This window comes from Trichomycterus rosablanca, chromosome 17, assembly GCF_030014385.1.
Source record: "Trichomycterus rosablanca isolate fTriRos1 chromosome 17, fTriRos1.hap1, whole genome shotgun sequence".
NCBI classification, from domain to species: domain Eukaryota; kingdom Metazoa; phylum Chordata; class Actinopteri; order Siluriformes; family Trichomycteridae; genus Trichomycterus; species Trichomycterus rosablanca.
This window is the reverse complement of record NC_086004.1, coordinates 28,454,668-28,476,331: the sequence shown is the minus strand read 5'-3', so window position 1 is coordinate 28,476,331 and position 21,664 is coordinate 28,454,668. Positions and strand designations below refer to the sequence as shown.

The window sequence follows — 21,664 nt, the reverse complement described above, 5'->3', positions numbered from 1 at the left end:
TGACGTCATGGTGCCTAATTTCTTAATGACAGTTGTGTTACCTGTTGTGATGCATCACAAGTTTTGCAAAGTTTTACAAGTCAAGGTTTTACCTTAAGGTATTTTATACCTAATGTTATTATTATTGCAAAAAACATTAGTATCTGGTAGTTTCTTTATACACTTCTTTGTGATTACCTTTATATTAAAACAAACAAAACATTAAGAAATGCATGCAAAAAAAGACTACATTTCTGTTTTACATGTTAATTTTTTTTCCAAACATAGACGAGCAAACAGCCAAATAAACACTCTGGCTTTTAATTCATGTTCCGATATTTGGTACGACCATATTTTTTAAAACTCTCTTTATGAAGTCAGGTGAATGCATACACACTTCATACAGTGAAAATGTGTTTGCATCCAGAAGTTCTATTGTAGTTCTAATGCAAAACCACTTATCAGGCCTGTATTATATCAGGTTGTTGTATTTTCCACTTTGTCTTAAAAATATGTTGCATTAGCATTTTGTCCCTTGAAAAATTATGCACAAATTTGAACAAAGAAAATTTTATGCAGCTCCAAAAAATATTCGTCTATTTAATGTGACCTTAGTGTGGTCTGTAATTCTGAGAACAATTACGCAACCTTGCTCGGACAGCCATTAGTAAACTCGATACCAGTTAGTACAGACTGGTCAATTACCATTCAGTAGCTCTGACATTCCATAAAAAGAGGTTTTACACAATCCAGTGATCAGGTCTTACTTTTTATGATGCCGAGCGTATTTCCATCTCTCATGCTCGGGATGCAAAGTGTTAAGTGCCTGGTTGACTGGCACCTCTCCAAGGGTTTCTGTCAAAGCAGCTGAACGCCGATTCAAAAGCATTCAGTATCGCACTTTTAATACATTCGCTACCAAATCAAAACGTGAATTGCGATGCTGCGTAATTGCGCGTTTTCTTTGGTAAGTCCGTCTCCGCGTCCTCTTTCTTTACATCCACTGAGCAGAAACTGGTGGATTATTTCCAGCATGGATTGGTTCCCATGAAAACAGCACGGTCGTGAGACTGGACCTGATTCTTGGTATAAAATGCACTTGGCTTTGACTGATCTCTCAGGCTGATCTAGGCTGCATCCTGCTCCTGATGTGATGCTCTCTCACTAGATGTGAAGACTCCAGCTTTCGGCTCTAAAAGCCTCGTCTGTGGCTTCATTCCCGCAGTGACGTGAGCCAAGCAGCAGGACCACTGACCAATCAGAGAGCCGCATATCAAGGATGAGAGAGGCTGGATCGGGTGCTGGGATATTATCAATCTGTCAATCAATTGGAATGTGTCGTAACCCTACCATTCTGACATCACAACTATACAGATACTCCTTAGTCCTGTGGTGCATCACAAGGATTCAAACTGATCCTGACTGACCTTAGTGGTTCTTATATTTGTCCCTCAAGAAAGCTCTTCAAGTTGCTGTAGAATCATACCACTCGAAGTATACACCCCTGAGAAAGGGACTACAGAGCACTTTGCGTACCCTTAATCCCTAAATCCCCTTTCTGGGTTTTTTTTTTAAGTTGAAATGACACCTAGAACTGTTAAGCAACCCCAAGAAACTCTTAGATACGGATTTATTATTAAAGATGGTCTCTCGGTGTTCTCTCAGACCGATTAAAGCACAAATTCAGAGGTTTTTTTGCTGCTTTTAGTATAGCTGAACAAAAATTTTGTCTTTGGGGCACAAATAATAGAGCCAGCCCACTATTTATCATAAAATTATTACCCTAACTCATGATATACTTTACCCCTGTATATTATTTAATCTGTCTTTTATATGTTGGCAACTATCTTGTAATAAAGTAAGGTAAGATATAATAGCAGGGTGATTAAGGACATTGGACAACGAAATTAGATTTTAAAGCACTAACAGTGTGAACTCTAAAAGCCGTGGGTGCCTATAATGATTGTGAAAATTTTAACATAAACAACACAATGTTTTAAACAGGTCTTAAATATTAAACAGGTTTTAAATATTGATCGATATTTTTGAATTGTTAGACAGAATTTTAAATGGTTATGAAGTTTTACTGGGGAGACTTTATAATTTCGGAGTTATTAAACATCAATGGACGGTTCTGTCGGGACTAATATGACAGAATGTGTCTGCTATAACAAATAAGAACAATTTAAAGTCACAAAGGCTGCTTGTATGTTTTTAAGTTGTGCCATATTAGGTAAATTTGAAAACTTAGTTATCCCACCAGCAACACGGACACTTCTTTACAGGATCTGTTTAATGGTTAAGCGAAATTGTTTAAACTCAAAGGAACGACTATTAGACCTGCTGGACTGTCCAACAGAAGTCCTTGACTTTTTGACTTGACCTGGATTTTTCCTTATTGTGATTTTTAAGTGCCCAGATTAGGAGTCAACCTACTCAGATAAGTGCAGGTCAGAAGTGAGGGCCATGTCTGCCCTTTGACATTTTGTCGTAACCAGTCACTGTGGTCATCTACATAAAGGCTTCTTCTTATTTGTCATTAGAATCATTACAGATGTTTTTAGACTGTAAATGTAAGTAAAGTGTTTTAGCTGCATTGAACGATCAGTTAAACTGTATTAAGATGTAGATTTTTATTCAACTCTTGCCACAAAAGTTATTCACATTATAGGCAAATAATTTAACTGGTCGGGGTTGCGAAGCTGAATGACTGGAAACTTCATAATGTGTTCATCCATACCGATTTTTCCCTTTATTACATTACATTTCATTACATATAATCATAATAATAATAAATATTGATAATACATCAATATTGTATTATCAATTTGGCATCTAAAACAGACAACCCCTATTGTTTTTTTGTTGTTTTTTTTGTTGATAAAATGGATATAACTAAGTAAATATAACGACTTATTTATTTAATTATTTTTATTATTGCAAATAAATTTGGATTTGGAAAATGGAAAAATGTGCCTGGTTGTGTTATATTCCCAAAGAAAACACTGCACCAAATCGCTGTAGTTTTTACAATACAATAATGTTCTGTTTAATTGTTTAGAGTAATGTTTTAACCACAATTCATGAGCACTACAACACGGAGGAATGTTTTTAAGAAAAGTAAAACATATATAAAGGTTAAAAATAAAGGTTAAAAACACCTCTAAACGCGCAGTCTTTGAGTACAAGTTCCTCTGAATAAAAACACACATCTTGCGAATAAATCCATTTTTGGTGTTTTTAGCTGAATGTAGGATTTGCTCATACATTAAAAATACAAGGGTGATAATAAAATTTTTTCTATTTCAGTGATTTGTTAGGTTGCATTATAATGATATTTATAATAGGTTTTTAATGTGTTGATGAAAGTGGACAAGATACCTGATATTTGAAAAATTTGTTCAAATAATTTACCTACCAAAAAAACTACAATACATATGACATAGCACAAATATTTACTGTAAACTGAACTGTAAGTACAATGAATAGTTGATGTAAAAAGCTTAAGAAATAGCTGAGATTTACTGATAGAAACAATTTACATTTTATGCAGTTATTAAACAAACATACATATAAATATAAAAACGAATTTTTGGATGACAGTTGACAGTCATACATTAAATGCATTATTATTTTTATGGAGCACTTAAGGGTGTGCTGTTTTGGTCAAAGTCAATACATTTTCAATTCCCTTTAACCCAGGAAATGTGCTGAGTGTTTTAACAGATGTGTTTTAGAGACACCTAAATGTCTCGGATGCATTAATATGTATTATTCATCAAAAGGTTCCTTCATATTAAGAATTAAGAGCTGTTTATTTAAAGTTGATATCACAAGTTAAACGAATATTTATAGTTATTTATAATAAGAATAGCAATTACAGTGTAAACAATTGTAATATTTTATGCTTGACACATTAATGCTACATAATAAACAGTTCTCTAGTGATTAATTTAATTTCATTATAAGGAAGAGAAAACAGGGAAACTAACAGAGTTAGTAGAACTAACACTAGTATTGCACGTAATTGTTACAGTGAACTTACCTTTAATTTGGTTATTTTTCGCATTTTTCTACACGTGTGAATTATTGGTCTTACAAAATCCCTCAAATGTTATCTTTTAAACCCCCCTATAGCTTCTAATGCACATGAGTGAAGAACTTCAGCTCTTTGGTATCCACAACATCCTGCGACATTAAACAGTGATTAAACATACCATGTGTAGTTTTTTGTTTATTTAGTTTGACATACTTTGAACACATAAAACATATTGTAATGTTAACAAGAAATGTGATAAATGAAAGTCATTATTTCTGAGAGTTTAACCAAAAGTCGTTCAATTTACCTAAATTGACTCTTTAACTATAAACATAAAGAATACTATAAAATGTTGTAGCATATATTTTATAAATTTCAAGTTTGGTTTAATTTAATTTGTTTATAAATCTAAATTCTAATAAACTGTTAGTATTCTTATAGATCGAAATCGTTTAATTGTTCATTGAATTGGCGCTGAATATTATATTGTTATTGTTGCAATTCTGACATCTAGCGGCCAAAACTCTTTATAATTAACACGTTGGCGCTGCAGTTTAATTTTCATTTTCATTTTATCCAAAGCGACTTACAGTACACAGTCTAAGCAATTGAGGGTTAAGGGCCTTGTTCAAGGGCCCAACAGTGGCAACCTGGCAGTAGTGGGGCTTGAACCAGCAAGCCCCTTTGGTTTACTAGTCTAGTACCTTAACCACTGACACAATATATGCTTGTCAAACATTTGTTTACTAATGGGGTAAATAACTCATTCCACTATTGTATAGACCTGTATACACTGATCAGCCACAACGTTACAGTAAAACCACTGACAGGTAAAGTGAATGACATTATTGTTTTACACTGGTACCTGACAAGAGCTGTGTGTGTCGCTTAGCTGTGGAAAAGATTAATGCTGGGAATTATGGGTCCTGGGATTCACATGGATGTTACCATGCCACATCGTCCTACTTATATGCAGACCAGACAAAGTATGTGACAGCGGTATACTGGCATGAGCATTTACATTTATAATTGTTACTGAATACAATGCTGGTCGTTAAATTGAAGTTTATTAAGAGAGTATGATTAAATATATATATATTTCTGATTACATGTAATACTTACCACGAATTAAAGCTTTTAGCCACACTAGATTTATCGTTAGCAAGGTAAATCCAGTCTATTATGCTTGTCCTATTACCTGTTCTTGTTCAAAGCTGGGCAGAATTTAAAACTGCGACCCCGGCAGGACTCGAACCTGCAATCTTCTGATCCGAAGTCAGACGCCTTATCCATTAGGCCACGAGGCCGATGGGCGAGGGTCATTGTTTGCTTGTTGCAGCCAGTAATGTCTTGAGACTTTGTGAGCTTAATCACAATGGATAAGGCGTCTGACTGTGTGTGTGTGTGTGTGTGTGTGTGTTTAAATGGTCAACCACGTTTTAGCAAGGTCGTCTGCTCAATCGTGCTAAATGTTAGCAAGGTAAATACATTTAATTTGGCTTGTCCGATTAAAAGCTGGGCAGAATTTAAAACCACGACCCCGGCAGGACTCGAACCTGCAATCTTCTGATCCGAAGTCAGACGCCCTATCCATTAGGCCACGAGGCCGATGGGCAAGTCGCTTTGTTTGTTTGTTGCAGTCAGTAATGTCTTGAGGATTTGTGAGATTATTGTTTGTTGGTAACTGTAATTGATGTAATTGATGCATTTGTGTGTGTGTGTGTGTGTGTGTGTGTGTGTGTGTGTGTGTGTGTGTGTGTGTGTGTGTTAATGAATAAAAAAAACAGAGGTTGAATAGTGTTTCATGTAGATCTTAAACCTGTTGAATTTGTGTTGAATTTTAAATGGTCAACCATATTTTAACAAGGTCGTCTGCTCAATCTTGCTAAAAACTACAGTAAATGAGTAAATGAAAGGAAGTGCCTGTCTATTAAACATATTACCTACCCTAATTAAATTTTCATTTTAATAAATGATGCACTTATATTTAAAGTGTATTAAATGTTAATTGGTTTTGATATAAATCAAGTAGGTTCACATCTAGGGACGAGTCTACTCTAAAAGAATAAATAATTAAGAATAAACTAAATAAATAATTAAGATTTGTTCAATCATCACCTGACTGTTGGTGATCTTAACTGGTTTAAGTGCCTGCCCTGCCCTGCCCTGCCCCGCCCCAAAGTAACTGAATACAAACACACCACGAAATTAAAGATCGAAAGCTACGAGTGAAATGGTTTGAAAAGGGAACCTCTGTTTTGTTTATAAGTAAAGAGCGACATCTCGTGGTTGGATTTATGAACTGCAACAGCTTTTAGTTATTCACGGGTTGAAAGTCATTTTAATAAGCATCATTTAGATTTTTACATTCTTTAGTATCTTTACATGGCAAATATGTAACATTCAAATTGGTCAAATTCTGCCTCTACATTAACATGTGGATTTATCCAAAAATAAGCATTATGCCATATTGATAGGCGCTTTAACCAATTCCTACCACAAGAGTGAGCTCGAACCTTTCTTTGGGTGTGTGCACGTCTTCATCTAAAGAAACGACCCAAATGTGCATCATAAACAACGTCCATGTCTCTCCAGCCATGTCAATGGTGAATGAAACTACATACAACACCCACCACTGATTGTTCAACGCTTATAACACGTTTATGGAACGTTTTCCATGCTTTAAAATCAGACAAAAGCCAATAAATATAGGTTATATAAGCATCACACTTCACTAAACGGTCCATTCTAGTTTATTATGCTTGTCCCATTACCTGGACTTGTCCATCAGGTCAAAGCTGAGCAGGATTTAAAACTGCGACCCCGGCAGGACTCGAACCTGCAATCTTCTGATCCGAAGTCAGACGCCTTATCCATTAGGCCACGAGGCCACTGACTGTGTGTTAATTAATAAAGAGGATAGAGGTTGAAAAGTCTTTTATGTGGATCTTGAACCTGTTGAATTTTAAATAATCACACTTTTAAAAGTCAGGCTTTACATAGTGTGATCTAATAATAACTATTGCGCAACTGGCCCCAGATGTTGAAAGCAACTGTGGAAACGACTCAGAATCAGTTCTTTTTAAATCGATTCGATCAACTGAATCGTACAAGCAGACGTGTTATGTGTTTATCTTGTTTCTTACTACATGTTAGTTTTCCCTAAAAAGGTCTAAACATTGAATAGATGTAAATAATTAGAGGTAAAGAATTCGTTTTAAGGCAAGTGTTTCATTTTTGCAAAAACACATTCATGTTAATCATTGATAAGCATGGATTTTTGTTAAGGTAAGTTAAAAATCAGCCGTCGCAGATATTTTGAAAGAAATATTCCTTGGTAAGTTGGTTTTATTTATTCGTAGCTAAAGAAAATGCTTATTTTTATTCTTACTTTCCAAGTCAGACGCCTGATCCGTTAGGACACAGGGCCTCTGTTTATGGCCTTTTGGCTTGTTCCTTCCCTTCTTGTGGCCAGTAATGTTTTGTGCACTTGTTCTGTTAGATCTATTCTGTGCATGGCTGGATTACTAAATTGATTATCCAGTCTTGAAGATTTTAAGGTCTGGAGAAGAAGAGCACAGGCTAAAAAGTTGGAGGGTCTGTTGCAGGACATGGAACATGACTAGTATAACTTAATCCAAAGTCATGGAAATAAAACTACTTGTCCCAGATAATCAATTGAATACATGTTAGAGATCAGTACATGAACACAGTGTTTGCTGGTAAAATGTATTTTTATGTGTGTGTGTGTTTCTTTATGTTGTTTTTTCCACTTGTCAACCAACGATATAAAGCATTCGTTTTAAAGCAAATGTTTTATCTTTGCAATAACACATGCATATTAATTATTGATAATCATGGATTTTTTTCATTAGGAATGGTGAAAATTCATCGTTGCAGATCAGTTGAGGCGAGTATTCCCTGGTAAGTTGAATTTGAAACCAAGTCCTCTAAGCCTCAGAATCTTTGATGTGTTGAGCTTCTTCATTAGACCCCGGCAGGACTCAAACCTGCAATCTTCTGATCCAAAGTTAGTCTATTAGGCCACTGCCTTTTTTTCTTGTTTACTTGCTGTAACCAATATTTAAGCACTTGTGCATCTGTGCACGACTGAATTACTGTGAACCCTTCTCAACCGAAGTAACTCTGGATCTTGAACTGGTTCTGTTCAGTCTTCTCAGAACCTTGGTGCTATTTAGAAAACCGGCCCACGTTTGCACCCGGTCTTGTTTCTCAAGTCAAAGCTGGGCAGAATTTAAAATCATGACCCCGGCAGGACTCGAACCTGCAATCTTCTGATCCGAAGTCAGACGCCTTATCCATTAGGCCACGAGGCCTCTAGGTAAGCCCTTTTTTTGTCTTGTTTGCTGAGCAATGTCTTGAGAATTTGTGAGCCAGTTGAATTTGTGCATAGCTGGATTTTATAGTCAAGTCTTAAGGATTTTAAGAACTGGGTCTGTGGCAGGACAAGGAACAAGATTAGGAATAAATTACTCATAAGGCATGAAAATAAAATAAAACCACTTTAGTTATATAGTGTAGTAAGTGAGTTTTAATTAATCGTAGCTTAAGCACATGAAGCATAAAGTATTCGTTTTAAAGTAAATGTTTCATATTTTGTAAAAGCAAATGCATGTTAATCGGAGATAAGCATGAATGGTGAAAATCCACAGTTGCATATTAGATGAGAGGAATATTCTTTGGTAAATGGATTTTATTTAATCTTAGCTTAAGTTAATGCTTATTTTTCTTCAAACGTCCCACGTTTGCATCTGGTCTTTTCCTCAAGTCAAACGTGGGCAGAATTTAAAAACACGACCCCGGCAGGACTCGAACCTGCAATCTTCTGATCCGAAGTCAGACGCCTTATCCATTAGGCCACGAGGCCTCTAGGTAAGCCCTTTTTTTGTCTTGTTTGCTGAGCAATGTCTTGAGAATTTGTGAGCCAGTTGAATTTGTGCATAGCTGGATTTTATAGTCAAGTCTTAAGGATTTTAAGAACTGGGTCTGTGGCAGGACAAGGAACAAGATTAGGAATAAATTACTCATAAGGCATGAAAATAAAATAAAACCACTTTAGTTATATAGTGTAGTAAGTGAGTTTTAATTAATCGTAGCTTAAGCACATGAAGCATAAAGTATTCGTTTTAAAGTAAATGTTTCATATTTTGTAAAAGCAAATGCATGTTAATCGGAGATAAGCATGAATGGTGAAAATCCACAGTTGCATATTAGATGAGAGGAATATTCTTTGGTAAATGGATTTTATTTAATCTTAGCTTAAGTTAATGCTTATTTTTCTTCAAACGTCCCACGTTTGCATCTGGTCTTTTCCTCAAGTCAAACGTGGGCAGAATTTAAAAACACGACCCCGGCAGGACTCGAACCTGCAATCTTCTGATCCGAAGTCAGACGCCTTATCCATTAGGCCACGAGGCCTCTGCTCAATTTTTCTTTCCCGGTTTCCTTGCTGCAGCCAATCATGTCTTGAGCTTTCGTGAGTATATTGTATCTGTGCACAGCTGGATTACTGGGGATGCTTTTAGACCAAAGTACCTCTGGATCTGTAACTGGTTCTCTTCAGGCTTCTATGAACCTTGTTCTATTCAGAAAACCGTCTGGTCTTGTTCCTCAGGTCAAACATGAGCAGAATTTAAAACTACGACCGCAGCAGGACTCGAACCTGCAAACTTCTGATCCGAAGTCAGACGCCTTATCCAATAGGCCATGAGACCACTATCTTCTGTATTTTTTCATGTTTACTTGCTGCGGCCTATAATGTCTTAAGCTCTTACAAGTAGGTTGTATCTGTGCATGGCTGAATTACAGTGGACCCTTTTTGACCACAACAGCTCTTAATCTTGAACTGGTTCTGTACAAGCTTCACAGAACCTTGGTGCTATTCAGAAAACCAGCCCATGTTTGCATCTGGTCTGGTTCCTCAGGTCAAACATGGGCAGAATTGTGCATCTGCTGGATCTGTGCATGACTGGATTAGAGTGGAGCCTTTTCAACCAAAGTAACTCCGTATCTTAAACTGATTCTGTTCAGGCTTCTCAGAACCATGGTGCTATTCAGAAAACCGGCCCATAGTTGCACTTGGTTTTGTTCCTCAAGGTGAAACATTTGCAAAAATTTAAGACCGTCTGATCCAATTGGGCCACAAGGCCTCTGTTCAAGGCTATATGTCTTGTTTGCTTGCTGCAGCCAATCATGTCTTGAGCTTTTGTGAGTATATTGTATCTGTGCACGGCTGGATTACTGGGGACGCTATTAGACCAAAGTACTTCTGGATCTGTAACTGGTTCTCTTCAGGCTTCTATGAACCTCTGTGCTATTCAGAAAACCGTCTGGTCTTGTTCCTCAGGTCAAACATGGGCAGAATTTAAAACCACGACCCCGGCAGGACTCGAACCTGCAATCTTCTGATTCGAAGTCAGACACCTTATCCATTAGGCCACGAGGCCACGGTTTAAGGTTTTTTTTTTTATTGTTTGCTTGCTGAAACCAATACTTAAGCACTTGTGCATCTGTTGGATCTGTGCATGGCTGGATCCAATCATGTCTTGAGCTTTTGTGAGTATATTGTATCTGTGCATGGCTGGATTACTTGGGATGCTTTTAGACCAAAGTACTTCTGGATCTGTAACTGGTTCTCTTCAGGCTGCTATGACTGTCGTTGCTATTCAGAAAACCATCTGGTGTTTTTCCTTAGGTCAAACATGGGCAGAATTTAAAACCTGGGGTGAATATTACTTGGTAAGTTGATTTGTTTTAATTGTAGCCCTTTATCTTACCAAGTCTTAGAATCTTTGATGTGTTGAGTTTCTTCATCCAGTCTTTTCACACAAGGGAAGTTCTTTTTGAGTCGATTCGCTCAGCCGAAACGTTCAAGCAGAATTTAGATCGTCTTTAACCTAAGTTACTATAAGCATTACGTGTTTGTTTCTTTTCTAACTTAATCCAAAGTCATGGAAATAAAACTACTTGTCCCAGATAATCAATTGAATACATGTTAGAGATCAGTACATGAACACAGTGTTTGCTGGTAAAATGTATTTTGATGTGTGTGTGTTTCTTTATGTCGTTTTTTCCACTTGTCAACCAACGATATAAAGCATTCGTTTTAAAGCAAATGTTTTATCTTTGCAATAACACATGCATATTAATTATTGATAATCATGGATTTTTTTCATTAGGAATGGTGAAAATTCATCGTTGCAGATCAGTTGAGGCGAGTATTCCCTGGTAAGTTGAATTTATTTAATTGTAGCTCTAGTTAATGCTTATTTTTGGTCATAAATTAGAAAGAATCTTTATTTAACCAAGTCCTCTAAGCCTCAGAATCTTTGATGTGTTGAGCTTCTTCATTAGACCCCGGCAGGACTCAAACCTGCAATCTTCTGATCCAAAGTTAGTCTATTAGGCCACTGCCTTTTTTTCTTGTTTACTTGCTGTAACCAATATTTAAGCACTTGTGCATCTGTGCACGACTGAATTACTGTGAACCCTTCTCGACCGAAGTAACTCTGGATCTTGAACTGGTTCTGTTCAGTCTTCTCAGAACCTTGGTGCTATTTAGAAAACCAGCCCACGTTTGCACTCGGTCTTGTTTCTCAAGTCAAAGCTGGGCAGAATTTAAAACCACGACCCCGGCAGGACTCGAACCTGCAATCTTCTGATCCGAAGTCAGACGCCTTATCCATTAGGCCACGAGGCCTCTAGCTAAGCCTTTTTTTTGTCTTGTTTGCTGAACAATGTCTTGAGAATTTGTGAGCCAGTTGAATTTGTGCATAGCTGGATTTTATAGTCAAGTCTTAAGGATTTTAAGAACTGGGTCTGTGGCAGGACAAGGAACAAGATTAGGAATAAATTACTTATAAGGCATGAAAATAAAATAAAACCACTTTAGTTATATAGTGTAGTAAGTGAGTTTTAATTAATCGTAGCTTAAGCACATGAAGCATAAAGTATTCGTTTTAAAGTAAATGTTTCATATTTTGTAAAAGCAAATGCATGTTAATCGGAGAAAAGCATGAATGGTGAAAATCCACAGTTGCATATTAGATGAGAGGAATATTCTTTGGTAAATGGATTTTATTTAATCTTAGCTTAAGTTAATGCTTATTTTTCTTCAAACGTCCCACGTTTGCATCTGGTCTTTTTCCTCAAGTCAAACGTGGGCAGAATTTAAAAACACGACCCTGGCAGGACTCGAACCTGCAATCTTCTGATTCGAAGTCAAACACCTTATCCATTAGGCCACGAGGCCACGGTTTAAGGGCCACGGTGAGTATATTGTATCTGTGCACAGCTTGATTACTGGGGATGCTTTTAGACCAAAGTACCTCTGGATCTGTAACTGGTTCTCTTCAGGCTTCTATGAACCTTGTTCTATTCAGAAAACCGTCTGGTCTTGTTCCTCAGGTCAAACATGAGCAGAATTTAAAACTACGACCGCAGCAGGACTCGAACCTGCAAACTTCTGATCCGAAGTCAGACGCCTTATCCAATAGGCCATGAGACCACTATCTTCTGTATTTTTTCATGTTTACTTGCTGCGGCCTATAATGTCTTAAGCTCTTGCAAGTAGGTTGTATCTGTGCATGGCTGAATTACAGTGGACCCTTTTTGACCACAACAGCCCTTAATCTTGAACTGGTTCTGTACAAGCTTCACAGAACCTTGGTGCTATTCAGAAAACCAGCCCATGTTTGCATCTGGTCTGGTTCCTCAGGTCAAACATGGGCAGAATTGTGCATCTGCTGGATCTGTGCATGACTGGATTAGAGTGGAGCCTTTTCAACCAAAGTAACTCCGTATCTTAAACTGATTCTGTTCAGGCTTCTCAGAACCATGGTGCTATTCAGAAAACCGGCCCATAGTTGCACTTGGTTTTGTTCCTCAAGGTGAAACATTTGCAAAAATTTAAGACCGTCTGATCCAATTGGGCCACAAGGCCTCTGTTCAAGGCTATATGTCTTGTTTGCTTGCTGCAGCCAATCATGTCTTGAGCTTTTGTGAGTATATTGTATCTGTGCACGGCTTGATTACTGGGGACGCTATTAGACCAAAGTACTTCTGGATCTGTAACTGGTTCTCTTCAGGCTTCTATGAACCTCTGTGCTATTCAGAAAACCGTCTGGTCTTGTTCCTCAGGTCAAACATGGGCAGAATTTAAAACCACGACCCCGGCAGGACTCGAACCTGCAATCTTCTGATTCGAAGTCAGACGCCTTATCCATTAGGCCACGAGGCCACGGTTTAAGGTTTTTTTTTTTATTGTTTGCTTGCTGAAACCAATACTTAAGCACTTGTGCATCTGTTGGATCTGTGCATGGCTGGATCCAATCATGTCTTGAGCTTTTGTGAGTATATTGTATCTGTGCATGGCTGGATTACTTGGGATGCTTTTAGACCAAAGTACTTCTGGATCTGTAACTGGTTCTCTTCAGGCTGCTATGACTGTCGTTGCTATTCAGAAAACCATCTGGTGTTTTTCCTTAGGTCAAACATGGGCAGAATTTAAAACCTGGGGTGAATATTACTTGGTAAGTTGATTTGTTTTAATTGTAGCCCTTTATCTTACCAAGTCTTAGAATCTTTGATGTGTTGAGTTTCTTCATCCAGTCTTTTCACACAAGGGAAGTTCTTTTTGAGTCGATTCGCTCAGCCGAAACGTTCAAGCAGAATTTAGATCGTCTTTAACCTAAGTTACTATAAGCATTACGTGTTTGTTTCTTTTCTAACTTAATCCAAAGTCATGGAAATAAAACTACTTGTCCCAGATAATCAATTGAATACATGTTAGAGATCAGTACATGAACACAGTGTTTGCTGGTAAAATGTATTTTGATGTGTGTGTGTTTCTTTATGTCGTTTTTTCCACTTGTCAACCAACGATATAAAGCATTCGTTTTAAAGCAAATGTTTTATCTTTGCAATAACACATGCATATTAATTATTGATAATCATGGATTTTTTTCATTAGGAATGGTGAAAATTCATCGTTGCAGATCAGTTGAGGCGAGTATTCCCTGGTAAGTTGAATTTATTTAATTGTAGCTCTAGTTAATGCTTATTTTTGGTCATAAATTAGAAAGAATCTTTATTTAACCAAGTCCTCTAAGCCTCAGAATCTTTGATGTGTTGAGCTTCTTCATTAGACCCCGGCAGGACTCAAACCTGCAATCTTCTGATCCAAAGTTAGTCTATTAGGCCACTGCCTTTTTTTCTTGTTTACTTGCTGTAACCAATATTTAAGCACTTGTGCATCTGTGCACGACTGAATTACTGTGAACCCTTCTCGACCGAAGTAACTCTGGATCTTGAACTGGTTCTGTTCAGTCTTCTCAGAACCTTGGTGCTATTTAGAAAACCAGCCCACGTTTGCACTCGGTCTTGTTTCTCAAGTCAAAGCTGGGCAGAATTTAAAACCACGACCCCGGCAGGACTCGAACCTGCAATCTTCTGATCCGAAGTCAGACGCCTTATCCATTAGGCCACGAGGCCTCTAGCTAAGCCTTTTTTTTGTCTTGTTTGCTGAACAATGTCTTGAGAATTTGTGAGCCAGTTGAATTTGTGCATAGCTGGATTTTATAGTCAAGTCTTAAGGATTTTAAGAACTGGGTCTGTGGCAGGACAAGGAACAAGATTAGGAATAAATTACTTATAAGGCATGAAAATAAAATAAAACCACTTTAGTTATATAGTGTAGTAAGTGAGTTTTAATTAATCGTAGCTTAAGCACATGAAGCATAAAGTATTCGTTTTAAAGTAAATGTTTCATATTTTGTAAAAGCAAATGCATGTTAATCGGAGAAAAGCATGAATGGTGAAAATCCACAGTTGCATATTAGATGAGAGGAATATTCTTTGGTAAATGGATTTTATTTAATCTTAGCTTAAGTTAATGCTTATTTTTCTTCAAACGTCCCACGTTTGCATCTGGTCTTTTTCCTCAAGTCAAACGTGGGCAGAATTTAAAAACACGACCCTGGCAGGACTCGAACCTGCAATCTTCTGATTCGAAGTCAAACACCTTATCCATTAGGCCACGAGGCCACGGTTTAAGGGCCACGGTGAGTATATTGTATCTGTGCACAGCTTGATTACTGGGGATGCTTTTAGACCAAAGTACCTCTGGATCTGTAACTGGTTCTCTTCAGGCTTCTATGAACCTTGTTCTATTCAGAAAACCGTCTGGTCTTGTTCCTCAGGTCAAACATGAGCAGAATTTAAAACTACGACCGCAGCAGGACTCGAACCTGCAAACTTCTGATCCGAAGTCAGACGCCTTATCCAATAGGCCATGAGACCACTATCTTCTGTATTTTTTCATGTTTACTTGCTGCGGCCTATAATGTCTTAAGCTCTTGCAAGTAGGTTGTATCTGTGCATGGCTGAATTACAGTGGACCCTTTTTGACCACAACAGCCCTTAATCTTGAACTGGTTCTGTACAAGCTTCACAGAACCTTGGTGCTATTCAGAAAACCAGCCCATGTTTGCATCTGGTCTGGTTCCTCAGGTCAAACATGGGCAGAATTGTGCATCTGCTGGATCTGTGCATGACTGGATTAGAGTGGAGCCTTTTCAACCAAAGTAACTCCGTATCTTAAACTGATTCTGTTCAGGCTTCTCAGAACCATGGTGCTATTCAGAAAACCGGCCCATAGTTGCACTTGGTTTTGTTCCTCAAGGTGAAACATTTGCAAAAATTTAAGACCGTCTGATCCAATTGGGCCACAAGGCCTCTGTTCAAGGCTATATGTCTTGTTTGCTTGCTGCAGCCAATCATGTCTTGAGCTTTTGTGAGTATATTGTATCTGTGCACGGCTTGATTACTGGGGACGCTATTAGACCAAAGTACTTCTGGATCTGTAACTGGTTCTCTTCAGGCTTCTATGAACCTCTGTGCTATTCAGAAAACCGTCTGGTCTTGTTCCTCAGGTCAAACATGGGCAGAATTTAAAACCACGACCCCGGCAGGACTCGAACCTGCAATCTTCTGATTCGAAGTCAGACGCCTTATCCATTAGGCCACGAGGCCACGGTTTAAGGTTTTTTTTTTTATTGTTTGCTTGCTGAAACCAATACTTAAGCACTTGTGCATCTGTTGGATCTGTGCATGGCTGGATCCAATCATGTCTTGAGCTTTTGTGAGTATATTGTATCTGTGCATGGCTGGATTACTTGGGATGCTTTTAGACCAAAGTACTTCTGGATCTGTAACTGGTTCTCTTCAGGCTGCTATGACTGTCGTTGCTATTCAGAAAACCATCTGGTGTTTTTCCTTAGGTCAAACATGGGCAGAATTTAAAACCTGGGGTGAATATTACTTGGTAAGTTGATTTGTTTTAATTGTAGCCCTTTATCTTACCAAGTCTTAGAATCTTTGATGTGTTGAGTTTCTTCATCCAGTCTTTTCACACAAGGGAAGTTCTTTTTGAGTCGATTCGCTCAGCCGAAACGTTCAAGCAGAATTTAGATCGTCTTTAACCTAAGTTACTATAAGCATTACGTGTTTGTTTCTTTTCTAACTTAATCCAAAGTCATGGAAATAAAACTACTTGTCCCAGATAATCAATTGAATACATGTTAGAGATCAGTACATGAACACAGTGTTTGCTGGTAAAATGTATTTTGATGTGTGTGTGTGTTTCTTTATGTCGTTTTTTCCACTTGTCAACCAACGATATAAAGCATTCTTTTAAAGCAAATGTTTTATCTTTGCAATAACACATGCATATTAATTATTGATAATCATGGATTTTTTTCATTAGGAATGGTGAAAATTCATCGTTGCAGATCAGTTGAGGCGAGTATTCCCTGGTAAGTTGAATTTATTTAATTGTAGCTCTAGTTAATGCTTATTTTTGGTCATAAATTAGAAAGAATCTTTATCTAACCAAGTCCTCTAAGCCTCAGATTCTTTGATGTGTTGAGCTTCTTCATTAGACCCCGGCAGGACTCAAACCTGCAATCTTCTGATCCAAAGTTAGTCTATTAGGCCACTGCCTTTTTTTCTTGTTTACTTGCTGTAACCAATATTTAAGCACTTGTGCATCTGTGCACGACTGAATTACTGTGAACCCTTCTCAACCGAAGTAACTCTGGATCTTGAACTGGTTCTGTTCAGTCTTCTCAGAACCTTGGTGCTATTTAGAAAACCGGCCCACGTTTGCACCCGGTCTTGTTTCTCAAGTCAAAGCTGGGCAGAATTTAAAACCACGACCCCGGCAGGACTCGAACCGGCAATCTTCTGATCCGAAGTCAGACGCCTTATCCATTAGGCCACGAGGCCTCTAGCTAAGCCTTTTTTTTGTCTTGTTTGCTGAACAATGTCTTGAGAATTTGTGAGCCAGTTGAATTTGTGCATAGCTGGATTTTATAGTCAAGTCTTAAGGATTTTAAGAACTGGGTCTGTGGCAGGACAAGGAACAAGATTAGGAATAAATTACTTATAAGGCATGAAAATAAAATAAAACCACTTTAGTTATATAGTGTAGTAAGTGAGTTTTAATTAATCGTAGCTTAAGCACATGAAGCATAAAGTATTCGTTTTAAAGTAAATGTTTCATATTTTGTAAAAGCAAATGCATGTTAATCGGAGAAAAGCATGAATGGTGAAAATCCACAGTTGCATATTAGATGAGAGGAATATTCTTTGGTAAATGGATTTTATTTAATCTTAGCTCAAGTTAATGCTTATTTTTCTTCAAACGGCCCACGTTTGCATCTGGTCTTTTTCCTCAAGTCAAACGTGGGCAGAATTTAAAAACACGACCCCGGCAGGACTCGAACCTGCAATCTTCTGATCCGAAGTCAGACGCCTTATCCATTAGGCCACGAGGCCACTGCTTGAGGTTTTTTGTCCAGTTTGCTTGCTGCAGCCAATCATGTCTTGAGCTTTCGTGAGTATATTGTATCTGTGCACAGCTTGATTACTGGGGACCCTATTAGACCAAAGTACCTCTGGATCTGTAACTGGTTCTCTTCAGGCTTCTATGAACCTTGTTCTATTCAGAAAACCGTCTGGTCTTGTTCCTCAGGTCAAACATGAGCAGAATTTAAAACTACGACCGCAGCAGGACTCGAACCTGCAAACTTTTGATCCGAAGTCAGACGCCTTATCCATTAGGCCACGAGACCACTGTCTTCTGTATTTTTTCATGTTTACTTGCTGCGGCCTATAATGTCTTAAGCTCTTGCAAGTAGGTTGTATCTGTGCATGGCTGAATTACAGTGGACCCTTTTTGACCACAACAGCTCTTAATCTTGAACTGGTTCTGTACAAGCTTCACAGAACCTTGGTGCTATTCAGAAAACCAGCCCATGTTTGCATCTGGTCTGGTTCCTCAGGTCAAACATGGGCAGAATTGTGCATCTGCTGGATCTGTGCATGACTGGATTAGAGTGGAGCCTTTTCAACCAAAGTAACTCCGTATCTTAAACTGATTCTGTTCAGGCTTCTCAGAACCATGGTGCTATTCAGAAAACCGGCCCACAGTTGCACTTGGTTTTGTTCCTCAAGGTGAAACATTTGCAGAATTTAAGACCGTCTGATCCAATTAGGCCACAAGGCCTCTGTTCAAGGCTATATGTCTTGTTTGCTTGCTGCAGCCAATCATGTCTTGAGCTTTTGTGAGTATATTGTATCTGTGCACGGCTGGATTACTGGGGACGCTATTAGACGCTAAAGTACTTCTGGATCTGTAACTGGTTCTCTTCAGGCTTCTATGAACCTCTGTGCTATTCAGAAAACCGTCTGGTCTTGTTCCTCAGGTCAAACATGGGCAGAATTGAAAACTACGACCCCGGCAGGACTCGAACCTGCAATCTTCTGATTCGAAGTCAGACACCTTATCCATTAGGCCACGAGGCCACAGTTTAAGGTTTTTTTTTTTATTGTTTGCTTGCTGAAACCAATACTTAAGCACTTGTACATCTGTTGGATCTGTGCATGGCTGGATTAGTGTTCAGTCTTTCAGAACTTTGGTGCTAATCATTGCATGGATTTTTTTTCTCAAGGAATGGTGAAAATCCATTGCTGCCAATTAATTGAGGTGAATATTACTTGGTAAGTAGATTTTGTTTAATCGTAGCTCAAGTTAATGCTTATTTTTGCTCATATATTGGAAAGGACTTTATCTTACCAATTCTTTTTTTTTGCTGTGTTGAGTGTCTTCATCCAGTCTTTTCACACAAGGGAAACATGGGCTAACATTTGTACAAATGACAAATAAACTTGAAACTTGAACATTTAAAAAGTCAGACTTTGTATAGTCACAATTAAAACAATTTTCCGAGCCAGCCAGGAGTCGAACCTAGAATCTTCTGATCCGTAGTCAGACGCATTATCCATTGCGCCACTGGCCCGAGACTGCAACAAGCTCTGGCGAATCGACTCAGAATCAGTTCTTTTTGAGTCCATTCGTTCAACTAAATCGTTCAAGCAGAATTTAGATCGTCTTTAACATAAGTTACTGATCATTATCAGCGTTACGTGTTTGTTTCTTTTCACTTGTTAGTTTTTTTCTAAATTAAAGCCTTATCCTTCAGTCAGACGCCTTATCCATAAGGTCTTGTTTTCTTGCTGCAGCCAATCATGTCTTGAGCTTTTGTGAGTATATTGTATCTGTGCATGGCTGGATTACTTGGGATGCTTTTAGACCAAAGTACTTCTGGATCTGTAACTGGTTCTCTTCAGGCTTCTAAGACTGTCGTTGCTATTCAGAAAACCATCTGGTGTTTTTCCTTAGGTCAAACATGGGCAGAATTTAAAACCTGGGGTGAATATTACTTGGTAATTTGATTTTGTTTAATTGTAGCCCTTTATCTTACCAAGTCTTAGAATGTTTGATGTGTTGAGTTTCTTCATCCAGTCTTTTCACACAAGGGAAGTTCTTTTTGAGTCGATTCACTCAGCCGAAACGTTCAAGCAGAATTTAGATCGTCTTTAACCTAAGTTACTATAAGCATTACGTGTTTGTTTCTTTTCACTTGTTAGTTTTTTTCTAAATTAAAGCCTAAACCTTGAATAAATGTAAATAATGGAAGACAAACCAAGAGATAAATGATCCTATTTTTTGGACCCTACCCCCCATTTTATCCTTCCTATTATCTCCTTTATTCTTATGTTATATTTGCTTATTTGCGTATCTGTAGAGTTCCCACGCCTCCCAAAACACATTTCAATGTACAATTGCTGCTAACATTTGTACAAATGACAAGTAAACTTGAAACTTGAACATTTAAAAAGTCAGACTCTGTATAGTCACATTTAAAACGTTTTTTCGAGCCAGCCAGGAGTCGAACCTGGAATCTTCTGATCCGTAGTCAGACGCGTTATCCATTGCGCCACTGGCCCGAGATGCAAGCCGAAACAGACGAGTCGACTCAACTGGATCGTTTAATTTATGTCGTCTTTAACGCGTTTTTTTTTTCTTCCAGTTGTTCGTTCTGTTTTCGTCTAAACCAGCGTTATAATTAGGCTGGACGATTTTGTGGACTGGGAGCTCACACGCTGCTCTGTCTGGGCTCTTCAATAGATAAGGGACGAGCGCCCCCATGCGGTGCATTCACCAGCCCCCGCATTTCCTCTGTTAAAAGAAAGACAGTTTTAATCAGAAGCTGTAACAAAAAGAGATTTTTTATCCCCACGAATCATTTTAAATCGTATTCAATTAGCACTAAACCTGAGGACATGCTGATTGTTATAGAACAGAGACTTCATCGTGCCTCACCGGGCCAGTGGCGCAATGGATAACGCGTCTGACTACGGATCAGAAGATTCCAGGTTCGACTCCTGGCTGGCTCGAAACTTTTCATTTTCTTTATTGCTCAAAATAAGCTGCATGAATCATAAAACCCCCATTTTAATGCACACACATTTATAACTGTCTAGAACTCACGTTTATCATTTAGAAAAGGGGTGCCCACACTTTCATGGCTTGAGATTTACTGTTTTCAGTCAACAGGTCATCATGATTTGTACTTTTGATGATTTGAATGCTTTCAAGATTGGCCTCATCATTTCTCAATAAAGCTTTGTAGCTTTTTTAAATGCGCTTCAGTTCCTATATTGATATTCAGCATTACAGGGCAACACTGACCTTATTCTGATGATTTACATCAAATGGTCAGCCAGGTTTGTGTAGTCTGGACAGTAGACTGTCCTGCTGATGCCACATCTCAAGCAGCTTTTAACTGTTCATCAGTGAGGGTGGACCCATATTTAGACTTAATTTTTTTATGTCAAAAAAGGCTGATTCACACAGGTAGGTTGGTCCAAAATGCTGTCAAATATGTGCCACATTTTCCGAATGTTCCAAAATTGTCCAGCAGAGGCGCTTGACTTCATATAAATGTCAGATTGTAGGGTTAAATTTTCTGTATGTAACATAAGATCTGAACATTCTCCGCCAGCTTCTTCCACGTATGAACAAAACAGAGTATCTGCAGTGTTCATGCCTGAATCGAAGCATTTTTGGTTTCTTTGTGCTTGGTTGAGCCCTCATCTTCACAAACAGTGAAAATCACAAAAGGAAAAACAAAAAAAATGATGCAAACTGACTACTGATGAATGAAAACTGTCTAGATTTGAAGTGCTTTAGGTGGCCCGAGGCGTAGCTATGGTAACAAA

The 21,664-nt window shown here is 38.1% G+C and overlaps 19 non-coding genes across 19 annotated transcripts; 1 reads left to right on the top strand and 18 right to left on the bottom strand.

Moving 5' to 3' along the window:
• Window positions 1-5,252: 5,252 nt before the first annotated feature.
• Window positions 5,253-5,325, bottom strand: trnar-ucg (transfer RNA arginine (anticodon UCG)). Its single transcript has one exon. It is a non-coding gene; the product is annotated as a tRNA-Arg (tRNA).
• Window positions 5,326-5,553: 228 nt separating this feature from the next.
• trnar-ucg (transfer RNA arginine (anticodon UCG)) lies at window positions 5,554-5,626 on the bottom strand. Its single transcript has one exon. It is a non-coding gene; the product is annotated as a tRNA-Arg (tRNA).
• Window positions 5,627-6,836: 1,210 nt separating this feature from the next.
• On the bottom strand, window positions 6,837-6,909 carry trnar-ucg (transfer RNA arginine (anticodon UCG)). The gene has a single exon. It is a non-coding gene; the product is annotated as a tRNA-Arg (tRNA).
• A 1,373-nt stretch (window positions 6,910-8,282) lies between these two features.
• On the bottom strand, window positions 8,283-8,355 carry trnar-ucg (transfer RNA arginine (anticodon UCG)). Its single transcript has one exon. It is a non-coding gene; the product is annotated as a tRNA-Arg (tRNA).
• Window positions 8,356-8,833: 478 nt separating this feature from the next.
• Window positions 8,834-8,906, bottom strand: trnar-ucg (transfer RNA arginine (anticodon UCG)). The gene has a single exon. It is a non-coding gene; the product is annotated as a tRNA-Arg (tRNA).
• Window positions 8,907-9,384: 478 nt separating this feature from the next.
• trnar-ucg (transfer RNA arginine (anticodon UCG)) lies at window positions 9,385-9,457 on the bottom strand. Its single transcript has one exon. It is a non-coding gene; the product is annotated as a tRNA-Arg (tRNA).
• A 955-nt stretch (window positions 9,458-10,412) lies between these two features.
• On the bottom strand, window positions 10,413-10,485 carry trnar-ucg (transfer RNA arginine (anticodon UCG)). The gene has a single exon. It is a non-coding gene; the product is annotated as a tRNA-Arg (tRNA).
• A 1,180-nt stretch (window positions 10,486-11,665) lies between these two features.
• Window positions 11,666-11,738, bottom strand: trnar-ucg (transfer RNA arginine (anticodon UCG)). The gene has a single exon. It is a non-coding gene; the product is annotated as a tRNA-Arg (tRNA).
• Window positions 11,739-12,217: 479 nt separating this feature from the next.
• On the bottom strand, window positions 12,218-12,290 carry trnar-ucg (transfer RNA arginine (anticodon UCG)). Its single transcript has one exon. It is a non-coding gene; the product is annotated as a tRNA-Arg (tRNA).
• Window positions 12,291-13,204: 914 nt separating this feature from the next.
• Window positions 13,205-13,277, bottom strand: trnar-ucg (transfer RNA arginine (anticodon UCG)). Its single transcript has one exon. It is a non-coding gene; the product is annotated as a tRNA-Arg (tRNA).
• A 1,180-nt stretch (window positions 13,278-14,457) lies between these two features.
• Window positions 14,458-14,530, bottom strand: trnar-ucg (transfer RNA arginine (anticodon UCG)). Its single transcript has one exon. It is a non-coding gene; the product is annotated as a tRNA-Arg (tRNA).
• A 479-nt stretch (window positions 14,531-15,009) lies between these two features.
• trnar-ucg (transfer RNA arginine (anticodon UCG)) lies at window positions 15,010-15,082 on the bottom strand. The gene has a single exon. It is a non-coding gene; the product is annotated as a tRNA-Arg (tRNA).
• A 914-nt stretch (window positions 15,083-15,996) lies between these two features.
• Window positions 15,997-16,069, bottom strand: trnar-ucg (transfer RNA arginine (anticodon UCG)). The gene has a single exon. It is a non-coding gene; the product is annotated as a tRNA-Arg (tRNA).
• A 1,181-nt stretch (window positions 16,070-17,250) lies between these two features.
• Window positions 17,251-17,323, bottom strand: trnar-ucg (transfer RNA arginine (anticodon UCG)). Its single transcript has one exon. It is a non-coding gene; the product is annotated as a tRNA-Arg (tRNA).
• Window positions 17,324-17,802: 479 nt separating this feature from the next.
• On the bottom strand, window positions 17,803-17,875 carry trnar-ucg (transfer RNA arginine (anticodon UCG)). Its single transcript has one exon. It is a non-coding gene; the product is annotated as a tRNA-Arg (tRNA).
• A 956-nt stretch (window positions 17,876-18,831) lies between these two features.
• trnar-ucg (transfer RNA arginine (anticodon UCG)) lies at window positions 18,832-18,904 on the bottom strand. The gene has a single exon. It is a non-coding gene; the product is annotated as a tRNA-Arg (tRNA).
• A 421-nt stretch (window positions 18,905-19,325) lies between these two features.
• Window positions 19,326-19,398, bottom strand: trnar-acg (transfer RNA arginine (anticodon ACG)). The gene has a single exon. It is a non-coding gene; the product is annotated as a tRNA-Arg (tRNA).
• Window positions 19,399-20,316: 918 nt separating this feature from the next.
• trnar-acg (transfer RNA arginine (anticodon ACG)) lies at window positions 20,317-20,389 on the bottom strand. The gene has a single exon. It is a non-coding gene; the product is annotated as a tRNA-Arg (tRNA).
• A 377-nt stretch (window positions 20,390-20,766) lies between these two features.
• trnar-acg (transfer RNA arginine (anticodon ACG)) lies at window positions 20,767-20,839 on the top strand. The gene has a single exon. It is a non-coding gene; the product is annotated as a tRNA-Arg (tRNA).
• Window positions 20,840-21,664: the final 825 nt, after the last annotated feature.